We start from the raw sequence: 14126 nt of genomic DNA on the forward strand, positions 1-14126 counted from the left end.
CGGAGAAAGATGGTTGTGATATTCCACCAACCAGGGCACCAGTTGTCTGAAAGGAGCCACTTGCCAGCATGTGAAGTACGGCAAGCAGCTTTGTTTCTGTTGGGATAGTGCGTGGAGTCACTAAAGTGGGGGCCAATTGCTGTTCAATATTTGTCAGCAGCTGCTGAATGGCCTGCCAGTTCAACCGGTACCTCTGGATGATGTCTCGTTCCCTGAGGCCATGCAGGGTTGTTCTTTGGCGGAATATCCTCTCCTGCCTTCTGCGCTGTCTTTGGGAGCCCTGCTGTTGTTGTTGTAGCTGCTGTTGTTGCTGCAGGGCTCTGCGTCTACGTGCACGCTGAAGAAAAAGCACCTCCATGTCTCCCTGTTGCTGCTCTGCTGCTCTGCTGCTCTGTTGTTTGTTCTGTGTGTTCTGATTAAGTACAGGTGTGTTTGCACCACTTTAACGCCTGCCCTGACCCAGGCGTTAAAATTTCACGATATTCGTGCTTTGCGTGATTTTTTTGCACCGCCTGCCACGCGGGAGTGATTTTTGCCCGGAAGCATAAATACGACGCACCTCTGTGTGCGTCGGTTTTTGGACGGGAACGCCTACCCTGCATGTCATTAACGCAGGGCGGGGTGCAGCTTCCAAAAACTGGCGCACATAGCGCCATTTTCCTTGTGCGCCGGATCGGGCGTCAGGGTTTAAATATGGGGCAACGTTTGCGCTGAAAGTGCGTCAAAATTTTTGACGCACATTCGGCGCAAACGGAGTATAAATATGCCCCATTGTCTCCTAGTCTTTTTTCTTTTTTTGCTAAGTTATTTCATTGGATTTGATTTAAATGCTTAGATTCATGAAAGAATCCAGAGTGTCCTCCACACAAATGACCCATTTCTGAATTCTGTGTGACCTTTAGAGATGTGTAGCTTTCTATGGTTACTGGGGGCAATCTTTTTACAGAAAACCCTTAGTTTTTGTGTTTGAAAAGAGATACACTTTTTTGCACATCACTTTTACCCTTTCTTCCAAACAAAAACCCGCAAATTTTGAACATTTTGGTACATTTCTGCTCTTTTCTCTCATTTTCATGCCAATAAATTTTGCAAACCCTTTAGAATACCCAGCCAGTGGGAAAAAGAGGACAGGTTAGGCCTCAATACCTTTTGTGAAAAAAGTTATGAAGCTTTAGACTTGAACTGCCCGAAACATAACAAAAAGTGTTCTGCACTTGGGGGCTGAAAACGTAAGGGGTTGAAATATCTCCATATTCAATCAAACCTTTGCACAGTTATGGAGTGTAGTATAAGTAGTTCAAGCTCCAAAGGTTTGTTACAGCTCATTTTTGATTGTAAGTTATATTTCTCCAAAGATATTTCACTTATAGATGTAAGATAACATGTAAGGAAATGCCTCCTTGGCATGGTTACCCCCTGACTTTTTGCCTTTGCTGATGCTATGTTTTGAATTGAAAGTGTGCTGAGGCCTGCTAACCAGGCCCCAGCACCAGTGTTCTTTCCCTAACCTGTACTTTTGATTCCACAATTGGCACACCCTAGCATCCAGATAAGTCCCTTGTAACTGGTACCTCTGGTACCAAGGGCCCGGATGCCAGGGAAGGTCTCTAAGGGCTGCAGCATGTATTATGCCACCCTAGAGACCCCTCACTCAGCACAGACACACTGCTTACCAGCTTGTGTGTGCTAGTAAGAACAAAATGAGTAAGTCGACATGGCACTCCCCTCAGGGTGCCATGCCAGCCTCTCACTGCCTATGCAGTATAGGTAAGACACCCCTCTAGCAGGCCTTACAGCCCTAAGGCAGGGTGCACTATACCATAGGTGAGGGTACCAGTGCATGAGCACTGTGCCCCTACAGTGCCTAAGCAAAACCTTAGACATTGTAAGTGCAGGGTAGCCATAAGAGTATATGGTCTGGGAGTCTGTTTTACACGAACTCCACAGCACCATAATGGCTACACTGAAAACTGGGAAGTTTGGTATCAAACTTCTCAGCACAATAAATGCACACTGATGCCAGTGTACATTTTATTGTAAAATACACCACAGAGGGCACCTTAGAGGTGCCCCCTGAAACTTAACAGACTATCTGTGTAGGCTGACTGGTTCCAGCAGCCTGCCACACTAGAGACATGTTGCTGGCCCCATGGGGAGAGTGCCTTTGTCACTCTGAGGCCAGTAACAAAGCCTGCACTGGGTGGAGATGCTAACACCTCCCCCAGGCAGGAGCTGTAACACCTGGCGGTGAGCCTCAAAGGCTCACCCCTTTGTCACAGCACCGCAGGACACTCCAGCTAGTGGAGTTGCCCGCCCCCTCCGGCCCCGGCCCCCACTTTTGGCGTCAAGGCCGGAGAAAATAATGAGAATAACAAGGAGGAGTCACTGACCAGTCAGGACAGCCCCTAAGGTGTCCTGAGCTGAGGTGACTCTAACTTTTAGAAATCCTCCATCTTGCAGATGGAGGATTCCCCCAATAGGATTAGGGATGTGACCGCCTCCCCTTGGGAGGAGGCACAAAGAGGGTGTACCCACCCTCAGGGCTAGTAGCCATTGGCTACTAACCCCCCAGACCTAAACACGCCCTTAAATTTAGTATTTAAGGGCTCTCCCTGAACCTAGAAATCAGATTCCTGCAACTACAAGAAGAAGGACTGCAAAGCTGAAAACGCCTGCAGAGGAAGACCAGAAGACACCAACTGCCTTGGCCCTAGAACTCACCGGCCTGTCTCCTGCCTTCCAAAGAACCCTGCTCCAGCGACGCTTTCCAAGGGACCAGCGACCTCTGAATCCTCTGAGGACTGCCCCGCTTCGAAGAAGACAAGAAACTCCCGAGGACAGCGGCCCTGCTCCAAAAGAACTGCAACTTTGTTACAAGGAGCAGATTTAAAGACCCCTGCAACTCCCCGCAAGAAGCGTGAGACTTGCAACACTGCACCCGGCGACCCCGACTCGACTGGTGGAGAACAACCAACTCAGGGAGGACCCTCCGGCGACTCTACGACTGTGAGTAACCAAAGTTGTCCCCCCTGAGCCCCCACAGCGACGCCTGCAGAGGGAATCCCCAGGCTCCCCCTGACCGCGACTGTCTGAACTCCATTTCCCGATGGCTGGAAAAGACCCTGCACCCGCAGCCCCCAGCCCCTAAAGAAACGGAACTTCTGTGCAGGAGTGACCCCCAGGAGGCCCTCTCCCTTGCCCAGGTGGTGGCTACCCCGAGGAGCCCCCCCCCTTGCCTGCCTGCATCGCTGAAGAGACCCCTTGGTCTCCCATTGAAAACTGAAGGAAACCCGACGCATGTTTGCACACTGCACCCGGCCGCCCCCGCGCTCCTGAGGGTGTACTTTCTGTGCTACTTTGTGTCCCCCCCGGTGCCCTACAAAACCCCCCTGGTCTGCCCTCCGAAGACGCGGGTACTTACCTGCAGGCAGACTGGAACCGGGGCACCCCCTTCTCTCCATTATAGCCTATGTGTTTTGGGCACCTCTTTGACCTTTGCACCTGACCGGCCCTGAGCTGCTGGTGTGATAACTTTGGGGTTGCTCTGAACCCCCAACGGTGGGCTACCTTGGACCAAAAACTGAGAACTGTAAGAGACTTACTTACCTGTGAAAACTAACAATAACTTACCTCCCCCAGGAACTGTGAAAATTGCAGTGTCCACTTTTAAAACAGCTTATTGTGTTTTATGCAAAAAGTATACATGCTAAAGTAATGATTCAAAGTTCCTAGAGTACTTACCTGCAATACCTTTCAAAAGAGCTATTACATGTAAAATTTGAACCTGTGGTTCTTAAAATAAACTAAGAAAAGATATTTTTCTATAACAAAACCTATTGGCTGGATTTGTCTCTGAGTGTGTGTACCTCATTTATTGTCTGTGTGTATGTACAACAAATGCTTAACACTACTCCTTGGATAAGCCTATTGCTCGACCACACTACCACAAAATAGAGCATTAGTATTATCTCTTTTTACCACTATTTTACCTCTAAGGGGAACCCTTGGACTCTGTGCATGCTATTCCTTACTTTGAAATAGCACATACAGAGCCAACTTCCTACATTGGTGGATCAGCGGTGGGGTACAAGACTTTGCATTTGCTGGACTACTCAGCCAATACCTGATCACACGACAAAATTCCAAAAATTGTCATTAGAAATTGTTTTTGCAATTTGAACTATTTTTTTCTAAATTCTTAAAAGACCTGCTAGGGCCTTGTGTTAGATCCTGTTTAGCATTTCTTTTAGAGTTTAAAAGTTTGTGAAAGTTTGAATTAGAACCTAGAACTAGTTTTAGTTTCTTAAAAAGTATTCCAACTTTTAGAAGCATAATGTCTAATACAGATGTGAATGTGGTGGAACTCGACACCACACCTTACCTCCATCTACAGATGAGAGAGCTAAGGTCACTCTGTAAACTAAAGAAAATAGCAATGGGCTCCAGACCTTCCAAACTACAGCTCCAGGAGCTGTTGGCAGAGTTTGAAAGAGCCAACCCCTCTGAGGATGGCAACACAGAGGATGATGATAGTGACTTGGAGGGTGATTCCCCCCCACCAGTCCTATCTAGGGAGAACAGGGCCTCTCAAGCCCTGACTCCACAAATAATAGTCAGAGATGCTGGTTCCCTCACAGGAGGGACCAACAACTCTGAAATCACTGAGGATAACTCCAGTGAAGAGGACATCCAGTTAGCCAGGATGGCCAAAAGATTGGCTTTGGAAAGACAGATCCTAGCCATAGAAAGGGAAAGACAAGAGATGGGCCTAGGACCCATCAATGGTGGCAGCAACATAACTAGGGTCAGAGATTCTCCTGACATGTTGAAAATCCCCAAAGGGATTGTAACTAAATATGAAGATGGTGATGACATCACCAAATGGTTCACAGCTTTTGAGAGGGCTTGTGAAACCAGAAAAGTGAACAAATCTCACTGGGGTGCTCTCCTTTGGGAAATGTTCACAGGAAAGTGTAGGGATAGACTCCTCACACTCTCTAAAAAAGATGCAGAATCTTATGACCTCATGAAGGGTACCCTGATTGAAGGCTTTGGATTCTCCACTGAGGAGTATAGGATTAGATTCAGGGGGGCTCAAAAATCCTCGAGCCAGACCTGGGTTGACTTTGTAGACTACTCAGTAAAAACACTAGATGGTTGGATTCAAGGCAATGGTGTAAATGATTATGATGGGCTGTACAATTTATTTGTGAAAGAACACCTATTAAGTAATTGTTTCAATGATAAACTGCATCAGCATCTGGTGGACCTAGGACCAATTTCTCCCCAAGAATTGGGAAAGAAGGCGGACCATTGGGTCAAGACTAGGGTGTCCAAAACTTCCACAGGGGGTGACCAAAAGAAAGGGGTCACAAAACCTCCCCAGGGGAAAGGTGGTGAGACAGCCAAAAACAAAGATAGTAAAGATTCTTCTACAGGCCCCCAAAAACCTGCACAGGAGGGTGGGCCCAGAGCCTCTTCACAAAACAATTCTGGGTACAAGGGTAAAAACTTTGATCCCAAAAAGGCCTGGTGTCGTAACTGTAGTCAGTCTGGACACCAAACTGGAGACAAGGCCTGTCCCAAGAAAGATACCACTTCTAACTCCCATCCAGCTAAAACTGGAATGGCCAGTCTCCAAGTGGGATCAACAGTGTGCCCAGAGCAAATCAGGTGTCACACTGAAGCTACATTAGTCTCTGAGGGTGGGGTGGATTTAGCCACACTGGCTGCCTGGCCCCCTAACATGCAAAAATACAGGCAGCAGCTCTTAATTAATGGGACAAGTGTAGAGGGCCTGAGGGATACAGGTGCCAGTGTCACCATGGTGACAGAGAAACTGGTTTCCCCTGGCCAATACCTGGCTGGACAAACTTATCCAGTCACCAACGCTGACAATCAGACTAAAGTACATCCCATGGCTATGGTAACTTTAGAGTGGGGAGGGGTCAAAGGCCTGAAACAGGTGGTGGTCTCCTCAAATATCCCAGTAGACTGTTTGCTTGGAAATGACCTGGAGTCCTCAGCATGGGCTGAGGTAGAACTGAAAACCCATGCAGCCATGCTGGGTATCCCTGAACTGGTGTGTGTCAAGACTAGGGCACAGTGCAAGGCACAGGGTGAAAAAGTAGAGCTGGAGTCTGGAAAAATTGCCCAGCCTACCAAGAGAAAAGGAAAGTCAGCTGGGAAACCAGCTGCAACACAACACCAAAAAGAGAACCTCTCTTCTCAGGAAGAAGTTCTGCCCTCTGAGGGAACTGAGCCTATGGAGCTGGAACCTTATCAGGTTGAGCTCTTGGGCCCAGGGGGACCCTCAAGGGAAGAGTTGTGTAAGGGACAAGAAACCTGTCCCTCTCTTGAAGGCCTTAGGCAGCAAGCTGCTGAAGAGTCCAAAGGCAAGAAAAATGGAACACATAGGGTCTATTGGGAAGATGGACTCCTGTACACTGAGGCAAGGGATCCCAAACCTGGTGCCACTAGGAGAGTGGTAGTGCCTCAGGGTTTCAGAGAGTTTATTCTGACCTTAGCCCATGATATTCCCCTTGCTGGGCATTTGGGACAAACCAAGACGTGGGAGAGGTTAGTCAACCACTTCTACTGGCCCAATATGTCCCAGAAGGTTAAGGAGTTTTGCCTCTCCTGCCCCACCTGTCAATCCAGTGGTAAGACAGGTGGGCATCCAAAGGCCCCCCTCATTCCACTTCCAGTGGTGGGGGTCCCCTTTGAAAGAGTGGGTGTGGACATAGTTGGTCCACTAGAACCTCCCACAGCCTCAGGAAATATGTACATCCTAGTAGTAGTGGATCATGCTACTAGGTATCCTGAAGCTATTCCCCTTAGGTCGACTACTGCCCCTGCAGTAGCCAAGGCCCTCATTGGTATCTTTACCAGAGTGGGTTTCCCTAAGGAGGTGGTGTCTGACAGAGGTAACAACTTCATGTCAGCATACCTAAAACACATGTGGAATGAGTGTGGAGTGACTTACAAATTCACTACACCATATCATCCACAAACTAATGGCCTTGTTGAGAGATTCAACAAGACATTAAAGGGCATGATCATGGGGCTCCCAGAAAAACTCAAAAGGAGATGGGATGTCCTCCTGCCATGTCTGCTTTTCGCTTACAGAGAGGTGCCTCAGAAGGGAGTAGGATTCTCACCCTTTGAACTTCTGTTTCGCCACCCTGTAAGGGGACCACTTGCTCTTGTTAAAGAAGGCTGGGAGAGACCTCTTCATGAGCCTAAACAAGACATAGTGGACTATGTACTTGGCCTTCGCTCAAGGATGGCAGAGTACATGGAAAAGGCACGTAAAAACCTTGAGGCCAGCCAACAACTCCAGAAGTTGTGGTATGACCAAAAGGCTGCACTGGTTGAATTTCAACCAGGGCAGAAAGTCTGGGTCCTGGAGCCTGTGGCTCCCAGGGCACTCCAGGACAAATGGAGTGTCCCTTACCCAGTACTAGAAAGGAAGAGTCAGGTCACCTACCTGGTGGACCTGGGCACAAGCAGGAGCCCCAAGAGGGTGATCCATGTGAACCGCCTTAAGCTCTTCCATGACAGGGCTGATGTAAATCTGTTGATGGTAACAGATGAGGACCAGGAAGCTGAGAGTGAACCTCTCCCTGATCTCCTCTCATCAGACCCTAAAGATGGCTCAGTAGATGGAGTGATCTACTCAGACACCCTCTCTAGCCAACAGCAGTCTGACTGTAGGAAGGTCCTGCAGCAGTTTGCTGAACTCTTCTCCCTAACCCCTGGTCAGACACACCTGTGTACCCATGATGTGGACACAGGAGACAGCATGCCTGTCAAAAACAAAATATTTAGACAGTCTGACCATCTTCTTGCAGATGGAGGATTCCCCCAATAGGATTAGGGATGTGACCCCCTCCCCTTGGGAGGAGGCACAAAGAGGCCATTGGCTACTAACCCCCCAGACCTAAACACGCCCTTAAATTTAGTATTTAAGGGCTCTCCCTGAACCTAGAAATCAGATTCCTGCAACTACAAGAAGAAGGACTGCAAAGCTGAAACCCCCTGCAGAGGAAGACCAGAAGACACCAACTGCCTTGGCCCCAGAACTCACCGGCCTGTCTCCTGCCTTCCAAAGAACCCTGCTCCAGCGACGCTTTCCAAGGGACCAGCGACCTCTGAATCCTCTGAGGACTGCCCCGCTTCGAAGAAGACAAGAAACTCCAGAGGACAGCGGCCCTGCTCCAAAAGAACTGCAACTTTGTTACAAGGAGCAGATTTAAAGACCCCTGCAACTCCCCGCAAGAAGCGTGAGACTTGCAACACTGCACCCGGCGACCCCGACTCGACTGGTGGAGAACAACCAACTCAGGGAGGACCCTCCGGCGACTCTACGACTGTGAGTAACCAAAGTTGTCCCCCCTGAGCCCCCACAGCGACGCCTGCAGAGGGAATCCCCAGGCTCCCCCTGACCGCGACTGTCTGAACTCCATTTCCCGACGGCTGGAAGAGACCCTGCACCCGCAGCCCCCAGCCCCTAAAGAAACGGAACTTCTGTGCAGGAGTGACCCCCAGGAGGCCCTCTCCCTTGCCCAGGTGGTGGCTACCCCGAGGAGCACCCCCCTTGCCTGCCTGCATCGCTGAAGAGACCCCTTGGTCTCCCATTGAAAACTGAAGGAAACCCGACGCATGTTTGCACACTGCACCCGGCCGCCCCCGCGCTGCTGAGGGTGTACTTTCTGTGCTACTTTGTGTCCCCCCCGGTGCCCTACAAAACCCCCCTGGTCTGCCCTCCGAAGACGCGGGTACTTACCTGCAGGCAGACTGGAACCGGGCACCCCCTTCTCTCCATTATAGCCTAAGTGTTTTGGGCATCTCTTTGACCTTTGCACCTGACCGGCCCTGAGCTGCTGGTGTGATAACTTTGGGGTTGCTCTGAACCCCCAACGGTGGGCTACCTTGGACCAAAAACTGAGAACTGTAAGTGACTTACTTACCTGTGAAAACTAACAATAACTTACCTCCCCCAGGAACTGTGAAAATTGCACTGTGTCCACTTTTAAAACAGCTTATTGTGTTTTATGCAAAAAGTATACATGCTAAAGTAATGATTCAAAGTTCCTAGAGTACTTACCTGCAATACCTTTCAAAAGAGCTATTACATGTAAAATTTGAACCTGTGGTTCTTAAAATAAACTAAGAAAAGATATTTTTCTATAACAAAACCTATTGGCTGGATTTGTCTCTGAGTGTGTGTACCTCATTTATTGTCTGTGTGTATGTACAACAAATGCTTAACACTACTCCTTGGATAAGCCTATTGCTCGACCACACTACCACAAAATAGAGCATTAGTATTATCTCTTTTTACCACTATTTTACCTCTAAGGGGAACCCTTGGACTCTGTGCATGCTATTCCTTACTTTGAAATAGCACATACAGAGCCAACTTCCTACACAACACATTTAACATTTTTGACTTGAAAACCCAGGCACTGTTATTGGCATTTTCATTGTGCACCTTTGAAGGATAGTATATTGATTTTCCGTGATTTTTCTTCTTTCGATTTCTGTGTGTTGAAACAGCTTTCGCCATTTTGATGTTTTATTAGTGTGTTTCTAATTCTTTGCTTAGGAGAAGATGGCGTTTTCTGAGGTTACAAAGTAGCGATTTGAGACGTGCCTTTAGCAGAGCAGTAGAACTACACCAATGAAACGGAAATGGGCCTCGATTGTACACCACAACATGCGCAAACCTAAATTTTGACTATTGTAAATGCACCGGCTAGAAGATTAGGGAAGTGCAAGCTTTTGTTCATTCACTTTTTACTGTGGAGCACGAAAATGCTTATGTCCAAAAAGCACAAATTAGTAGAATCTTACACTGTAAAAACGCCCATATTTATACTTTTTTAGCGTCGAATTTGCGCTGATTTTTGACGCAAAATCGGCACAAACTCACTTGCGCCGATTTTGCATCAAAACGCGGCGCAAATGCGACGCTAAAAAAGTATAAATATGGGCCAACTTTTTAAATGTAAAATGTCTTCTATATTAAATCAATACAGCAAGTTAGGAAAGAAAAACAGCAAGCTAGGAAAGAAAAGCAGCGAGTTCACTTTTTCCCTTTCGGAAACTTAATGTTAGTGTTCTCTAAGAAAAACTGAAAACACAAGATTGGCATTTTCAGTGTATAATTGCATTTAACTTGTTTGAGATAGCCCAAATGTAGAGTTGTTTCCCTGCAAAGTAATCTTAGCAGGGAAATGCAAAGCAGAGCTCACCAGCCAACTCAGACTAGGAAACACCATGAAAGGCATAGTTGCCAACCATGTTAAAAATATTGAAAATGTATTCTCATTAAATATAGCCTTCATGAGCTAATAAAAAATTATAAAGTGTCTGGGGTGCATAATCTAAATACAAAATGTATTGGATAAAGAAATGTTGATTTAGGAGCTGTGAGAAAACAGGGCTAATTGGAGAGACCTCCTAACTTCTTGCCTCCATTTTTCACTTTTTGCTGGTGTTTTCCTGACTGTTATGGTGCCCTGGGTACTGCTAACCAGTCTCAGGGCCTTTGCTCTGTGTAAAATAAGTATGCAAATTAGGTTAATTGTAATTGTCTATGTCAACCTACCTATAAGTCCCTAGTATTGAGTATACCATGTAGGTTCAGTGACCCCAACAAAGGTAGTTCCCCCGTAGGTGCACTTCTGAGGTACCCAGTGTCATTATAAAAGCAAGCCTGCCTTGATGGCTGCTTTTAAACTAAGGTTATATGCAATTTCAACTTTGGAATTAAAAATACTTCCAAAGTCTTAAACTACCTTATTTTTACATATGTCACCCCTAAGGTGTGCCCTATGTGCCCCTAGGGTTGGGTATCATGTAACTATAAGAAGGGGCATTATACAAATTGTTTTATAAGCCCTGGTGAGGTAAAATAGCCACATTTGTTTTTCCTCACTGTAGTGAATGGCCTCCATAGGCTAACATGGGGAGACTTTATTTTGAATAACAAAGTCCCCATAAGTGACAGATACATTGAGGGGCATATTTATTCTCCGTTTGCGCCGAATTTGCGTCGTTTTTTTGGACGCAAATTCGGCGCAAAACTAACGCCATATTTATACTTTGGCGTTAGACGCGTATAGCGCCAAAGTATGAGGAAAGAGCGTCATTTTTTTGCGTGAACGCCTTCCTTGCGTTAATGAGATGCAAGGTAGGCGTTCCCGTCTAAAAAAATGACTGCGACGCAAATGCGTCGTATTTATACTCCCGGGCAAAAATCACGCCCGGGAGTAGGCGGGGCAAAAAACCGTGCATTTGCGCCGGATTTTAGCGCCTGGGTCAGGGCAGGCGTTAAGGGACCTGTGGGCTCAAAATGAGCCCACAGCTGCCCTCCCATGCCCCCAGGGATCCCCCCTGCCACCCTTGCCCACCCCAGGAGGACACCCAAGGATGGAGGGACCCATCCCAGGGACATTCAGGTAAGTTCAGGTAAGTATAATTTTTTAATTTTTTTATATATTTTTTTGGCATAGGGGGGCCTGATTTGTGCCCCCCTACATGCCTCAATGCCCAATGACCATGCCCAGGGGACATAAGTCCCCTGGGCATGGCCATTGGGCAAGGGGGCATGACTCCTGTCTTTACTAAGACAGGAGTCATGTAAATGGCGTCTGGGCGTCGTTAAAAATGGCGCAAATCGGGTGGAGGCGATTTTTTGGCGTCAACCTGACTTGCACCATTTTAAGACGCCCTAACGCCATTTTCCCCAACGCCGGCGCTGCCTGGTGTACGTGGTTGTTTTCCACGCACACCAGGCAGCGCCGGTCTGTTAGCGCCGGCTAACGCCATTCAATAAATACGGCGCCCGCATGGCGCTTCAGAATGGCGTTAGCCGGCGCAAAACTTTTTGACTCTAAACTGCGTTAGCGCAGTTTAGCGTCAAAAAGTATAAATACGGGCCTGAGTTTGGTATCAAATTAATTGTTATAATAAATCCCAAAACTTGTCATTGTTGGATTTGATATAACTAGTTCAGGTAAAGAGTTTTAAAACTCTACCTGAAAGTTGCCAACTTCAGCTCTGTAGTGCTCTTCTCTGATTGGCAGCCTGGCCAAGCTGCCTTGATGAGGTGTGAAGTGGCCTTAGCTGAACACAAAGCATGTGCCTGGGGAAGGAGATCTGCCCCAGCAGATGGGGAAGCAGGAGAGGGAAAGAGCAGCCAAACTGCTCTTCAAAGGCAGGGAAGGACATTTGGAGCAGCTCAGGACCTCCCTCATTTCCTGCAACCCCAGACAATCACCTGCCCTCTTGATTAGATTAGGAGAGGGCAGGAGAGGGGTGTGTTTAGGGTTCTTAGCCACACTAATGGGTGGGCTCAGCCAGATCTAATCTCCAAAAGTCAGTTTCAGCCATGATGGATTTTTTAAGAATGCTGCTCCCATTTTTTGCCACACTTCCTAAAAGGAACAAGACAAAGAAGAAGAAGAACTGCCCTGCTGGACCACTGGCACTCCACTTTGAAGGACTGCACCACCTGCACACTTGGGCATCACAACTAAAAGGACTTTGTCTGTCTTCTACTGCTTCAAGAATGGGCTCACAGTTTGCTACAGGTACAAAGGAGCTGCCCAGAGTCCTCTGCATCAGGTCCTGTAAGCAGAACCGAGCTGACCAGCGCCCAGTGGCCATTCGAGGATTCTGACCAGGTGCTGGGAATTGTATTCTCAACTCAAAGAACAACTCAGAGCTTCAAGAACCTCAGACCTCTGGAAGAAGATCCAGAATTTTGGAGCAACTCCATAAGTTGAAGAGGTGCATTGTGGGAGTTGTTGTCCCAGACCTCAAGCAGGCAAACCAGAACCTCTGAACCCATGCTGGTGCTGAGGAACACTTTACTGAATCAAGAAACACTCCTGAAAGCAAGTGTAACAGTGTTACCTCATGGGTGGCCTGAACTCTGGAATTTGTCCGTGTCCAGTGTGACCTTTTTCAACCTTTTAAGTGCCAGTTGTTTCTATACACTAGAAAACATTCATTCTTTAAAAATCAATATCTCTGTTTCCTCTTATCCAATTTATATCCTTTTGGTGTTATTTCAAATATAAAAATATAATATATTTTTATAAATTGGTGTTAGATTTGTACTGTGTTTTTTGTCTTATTTACTGTTCTGTGATTTTTAAATGCTTTACACACTTGTCTCCTAAATGAAGCCTTGTTGCTCATTGCTAATCTACCAAGGGTTCAGCTGGGTTTAATTTATTGAGACCTAACTGAACCTAAGTGGATGGTAGTGGCCTATTGCTAAGTGTAGGTACTTATCTGGGCTTACCAATAATCCACTTTCCAACAGGAACAGAGACTCATTTAATTTATTCAGTGTAGTAAAACATGTACGCTTCGTTTTTATATTTTTCCCATTTTTGAGTTATATTGTCTCAGTGGGTATGTGGTTAAGGGCTTCCTTTCACAGTTTATGTCATGTATTCAAGTTTATTTGGTATGTCAAATGTGCAGTTGTATGACATTACAACAAATGTCTTTACAACGCATGTGTTGATAAAATGCAGTTTTACCTTAAATAAATGTAAGACAAGAGGCATATGGCAAAGCAGGAACAGTCTGTTTAAACACAAAAGCTAGGACAGTGCGGTACAGAGTCGTGGTCTCATGACTGTCTCTCAGAGTTACAGTGTTTTGAGCATCTTTTTATACCTAGTATTGAGGTGCAATAAAAAAGATTAAATACATTCTTTGAAAAAGGAAACCGAGCCTAGTCATGTGGCCTTAAAACTGACCATCTAAGAAAGTGTGCAGGTGAGTCACAACATTGCGTGGATATAGTGTGGGCCAGTAGGTAACATGTCCAGATGGGGAGTAAGTGATCATCGCCTGTGGTGTGTGCTGTGTTCTGAGTGGCTGTGTGTTCCTAACCTGAAATATGCTCTCATTTCATTTATTCATTTTAGTTTAGTCTGCTTTTCAGTGGGATTTTTTTCTTTTTTCCTATTCAGCTGTGATTCTGCAAAACTGTTATTATTTTGTGCATGACATTTTACTATGTGCTTCTGCCAAAGGCTGACAAGATCAGTACGTGATAGTCCATCTAGTATCGTCGCCACAAGAGTACGTACACA

The sequence above is a fragment of the Pleurodeles waltl genome, chromosome 2_1 (genome assembly GCF_031143425.1).
Source record: "Pleurodeles waltl isolate 20211129_DDA chromosome 2_1, aPleWal1.hap1.20221129, whole genome shotgun sequence".
Lineage (NCBI taxonomy): Eukaryota > Metazoa > Chordata > Amphibia > Caudata > Salamandridae > Pleurodeles > Pleurodeles waltl.